The 4,616-nt window shown below is 50.7% G+C and overlaps 1 long non-coding RNA gene across 1 annotated transcript; it reads left to right on the top strand.

The window, feature by feature from the left end:
- Positions 1-12: 12 nt before the first annotated feature.
- On the top strand, positions 13-2,005 carry LOC117800615. Its single transcript, XR_004623130.1, has 2 exons — positions 13-1,177; positions 1,808-2,005. It is a non-coding gene; the product is annotated as an uncharacterized LOC117800615 (long non-coding RNA).
- Positions 2,006-4,616: the final 2,611 nt, after the last annotated feature.

The following is a 4,616-nucleotide window of genomic DNA, read 5'->3' as shown; positions in this document are numbered from 1 at the left end:
GAGACGGGGGGGATGAGTGGTCCGGAAGAAGGGGGGCTGGGCTAGAGGGGGACTGGGGCGGTGAGGCCCAGACGGAAGGAGGTTTGGGAAGGGAGGGGGCGCGAGCCCGGATCCCCGCCCCCTCCCCTTCCAGAACTGCAGCGCCTCCTGACAGACAGTGAGCCCGGATTTTGTTATGTGATGTACACACGGGGAGCAGACAGAAACAATACATTGTTAACTCGAAAGCAAGGTTGTTGCACAATATAGATACTTTATCCGTTTTTGTAAAATGAAGAATGATAAACCAATCATCTTCGGTGTTTGTGTATTTATGTGAATGCAAAACAAAAGGTCTGGGAGAATACACTCCGCTCTTGATTACGTCTGAAGTCTGGAGAGCCAAGGAGAATTCTCGCTTTTTAGTTTCGAAATATTGGCAATTAGAAAAACAGACAATTTGCAAAAGCAAAAAACAAAAAGAAATGTAGCTGGGACCTAGAATCCAAATCATCCGCCCCTGTCTGTGATACTTGTTCACCTGGACTTCGAACAACAGCCACAGGCCATACTCTGTTTGCCTGGGTTTGGAGTAGTTTGTCTCATTTAATTCCAGCCCTGGGGCAGCTGTTATTTTTCCAATTCACAGGTGAGAAATGGAGACTCTGAGAGGTAAGTAACTTGCCCAAGGCCACACAGCAAGACCTGGGAGGAAGGTCGACCCAATTCAGCCTAACGGATAAGTTTAGAGGTTACCACAGAGCACAGTGCCCCGCACTCAGTAGGCGCTATGTAAATATTGGTTGGTTTGTTGAAAGGAGGAATGAGTGGCTCTTCTAGGCTGGTAGTGGAGACTCAAGAAGAATCAGGGGATTATCTTTTTTTAATTACCTGACAAGAGAGAACAGAAAATGAAAAGCTTAGGTCTTAAGAGTGCTCTGGGAAGAGAGGGGAGGATATGTTAAAAGACCACAAAGGGAGTAAAATTCAAGTCAGCCAGTGCTCTGCTCCATTGGCAGGTCTGGAAGGGGAGTGTCGCCCTCTGGGGACAGGAGGGCTGCTAGGTTCCGGGGAGTTCACTGGCTACAGATGACTTCACTCCTGCCAAACCCAAGGATCAGGCTGCATCCAAATCCCTTCCAGGGTTCAGGAAACACTTTCCTTTCTGCACTTCCCTGGGGTGACAACAGCGACAATGGTAGGTACCGGTTCCTGAGCACCTTTCCTGGGCCAGCCGTGCTATTAAGCACTTTACAAGAAATAACGTACTTAATACTTGGGAGGCAGTATTGTTTATTGCACCCACTTTCTGAATAAGGACACTGAGGTCAGAAGTTAGGTGACTTTAGATAAGGTCACAAACTTGGCTTGGGTGGTAGGGCAAGGGTTTGAATTCAGCAGTGCCCTGCTCTGAAGTCTGTGCCTTTCCCAGGGGAAAGCAAAGCTAGGACGTGCAAGCAGGTGGGGACTGGCTGTGGACGGAGGTCCCCCCTGGACTCTGAAGGTGCCTGTCCGAGCTTTCCCAGAACTAAAAACCCAGAGACACCAGAGGGAGGAAGAAAGAAGGAGGAAGTGGAGCGTGAGGGCTGGATCAGGGCTCCTGGGGTCACTTAGCCCCAAGAGACTGCCTGCCGTGTAGAGGGGGACATTCAAGGAGACATTTCTCATGTCATCCAAGTTACTATAAACAGCAACCGTCCAGAGTGGGACTACTGAAAGGAAGGAAGGAGTGGACCAAGCGGCACAAAGCTGGGGAGAGTTGGCATGAACCAATGAGCAACAGTTTGTTTCATTTGTTATTTGTTATTTTTTTCCTTTTAAATCTCAGGAAACTTGGCAACTCTGCGTGTGGGTGGAGAAACTCTTCAGACCCCTAAACTGAGCAGAAGGGGAATTTCATCCATCCCTACAGCCCTAATGCAGATTTTATGTATTTATAATTTTATTTTGCCCAAAATGTGATCACTGAGTTCCGTTATATTGCAATTTAGTATTTTTGCATGATACTTATAAATGTATTTCTTTATCCATGATTTTCTTCATTGAACCTCAGGATGGCTAGATTTGGCTCTCCTTTGCATTAATTTCTTGTGGAATGTGCAAAACCCTGCCGTGGTCACATTCTGGTCTGTGGTGGTGGTGGTGGTGGTGGCTTTTGAACTCCTCCGGAAAGCTATCTCCTTTCATGCTCTCTCTCTTCTTTCTCTTCCCTGTGCTCTGGCTTCTTCTTCTCTAACCCCCACTTCCCTGTGACATTCCCTTGATGGTAGTCCCCATCTTGCTAGTGGTTGTCATTTTTATACATACCCGTGCGCCCTACAGGACTCAGAGCTCGTCCAGACACAGTCACTGAATTGTCCAGTTTGAATTCCCCAGCACCTGCCATACAATCTGTGGCACACAGTAGGTGCTTCAAGAGAGGTTACTGGATGAAAGAAGAAAAAATTTAAGGCAGAGAGAAATTGAGACTCAGAAAGTGAATCCGACCTCTGCTGGTGTCGTGTCTGGTCCTGGCCTCCCAGGGAAGCAAGAAGAGCTTCCGTGAATCACTCCACTGCCTTGAGAATCTAAAGGGCTTTGCTGGCCTTCTTTCATCCCTTTGTCAGGGACAATTCCATTTATTGGACACTTTCAGATGGGGAAACTAAAATGTAGACAGGCTTAGTGACAAGCCCAGGTTCACACAGGGAGCTGGTGGCAGGGTGGAAAGAGAAAAGGTAGGAGAGAGAACGTACACCCGCTGGGGGCTGGGGTGCCAACACCCACTTTCTGTATATCACAGCCTCTTCACCAGGATCTTGGGAGTTAAGGTCTATTCTTAGCCCCATTTTACAGATCAGTAAAATGAGGCTTCAGGCATCAGGCAGGCATCTGCCACTGCTTCGTTGCCAGATGCTTGTCGTATCACTGTGGTTAGTAGAGGCCTTTTGCTCATCCAGGCTTTTTGGTGCCATTCAAGTGCTGGCCCAGGCACAGTGTCCAGCGGCAGCCCCAGGGGCCTGTCATGGGGATCCCCCTGCCTGGCTTCAAGGCAAGCCTCCCTCCAGCCACTCGGAGCCTGAGTGTTGTCCACAACGTAGGCATGCGTACCAACACTGGCTTCACAATACACAGAGGCCCAGCCAAGCTCACCTCAGCTCACCGCCTTGGTGGGGCCCGGCCTGGATAAACCCAGAAGCAGGCACTGGGTCTGTGCCCTTGCCCCGGGCTGGCCCCCAGCACGGAGCCATGGCAAAGAGTGCAGGATTTGGAGTCAGACTGACCTGACCTGGATTTTGGCTCTATCCTCATTTCCTGTGCGTCTTTAGACAAGTGACTCTAACTCTCTGAGCTTCTGAAAATCGGGGAGGAGGTTTGTTGTGAAAACGGAATGAGATGATGTGCACTGGCTCTCAGCACAAGCTGGCACCTAGCAGGTCCCGAGTGCACATCTGTTACCACGGCTTTTCTTCCTATTCTCAGGCACATCAGAGAATGGCGTCCCTGCTCAGTCATCCACTGCTGCTTGAGAAACAGCCCCCAAATCCACTGGCTTAAAACAACTTGTTATTCCTCGTCATTTGATGGGTTTGGAGATGGTTCTTCTGCTCCACCTGGTGATGATGGGCGCCAGTCGTGCTGCCACACTGTCCCTTCCTCCATGAAGTGTCATCACCCTCTAGGATTCTCACGTGGTCTCTCTCCTAGAGAGAGGCGGGGCAGCTGGATTCCCAAGGAGTGGAGGCAGAAGCAGACTGGCCTCTTTGAGGTGTCACTTCTGCAGCAGTCTGTTGGTCAGCGCGAGTCACAGGGCTAGCTCGGACTCCAGGAGGAAGGGAAATAAACCCCAGTGAGGGCAGGAGCAGTGGAAGTGCACAGGGAGCGAAAGGTTGCCTGGCGGACTATTTGTCGAGAAGCTTTCAGGTTCTCAGGACCTCTTGCTTTCCCCCACCCGGTGCCTTAGCCAAACCTCCACCCAGCCTGTCTAATGAAGACATTCCATCCAACTGCACAGAAGGCTTACTGAGCCCCGTCACGGCCAGGCCAGTCGGAGCGCGGAGAAACGGCCAGAGGAGAAATCCATGATCCCTGCACTCTAGAAGCTCCCAAATTAAGGGGCATTAAAAACAAAACAAAACTGCAATAAGAAAAAACTGATCCTCTCCGGCTCTCACCACCTACGGGGCACTGGCCTGAGGTGGATCGGAATCATCAGGGCCTGGTTCTGGCCTGATCTGGGGCTTCCTCGCACCCCAGTCCCGCAGGAGGACACTGGGTGACAGGCCCACAGCTAGCCTGCGATATGATCCAGGAACGTGAGGCCTGCAACTTGTGGAGTGACCATGTGTTTCAGGATTCCTGGAAGGGCCTGCTTTCATATTCACTGCACCTGTTCTCCAAAGTGCAACGTACTGATGAGAGGGAGCGTGAGTCCCTATTTCAGTCATCTTAACTGGTGGGGGGGGGGTTGCGGAATAATAGTCCAGGGAGAGGGAGAAATGGATTCCAGCTGGGGAGACTGGGGGTGCCTTCTTGGTGCAGGTGTTTTTGATGCCAGGCTTTGAAGGAAGAGAGGAGTTTAATCAGGGGAGACTGGCCATGAACATTCCAGATGGAGGGGCCAGCTTGAACAAAGGCCTGGAAATGGGAGTATCTGG

The sequence above is a fragment of the Ailuropoda melanoleuca genome, unplaced genomic scaffold (genome assembly GCF_002007445.2).
Source record: "Ailuropoda melanoleuca isolate Jingjing unplaced genomic scaffold, ASM200744v2 unplaced-scaffold73323, whole genome shotgun sequence".
Taxonomy (NCBI): domain Eukaryota; kingdom Metazoa; phylum Chordata; class Mammalia; order Carnivora; family Ursidae; genus Ailuropoda; species Ailuropoda melanoleuca.
This window is presented reverse-complemented; position numbering and strand designations above follow the sequence as displayed.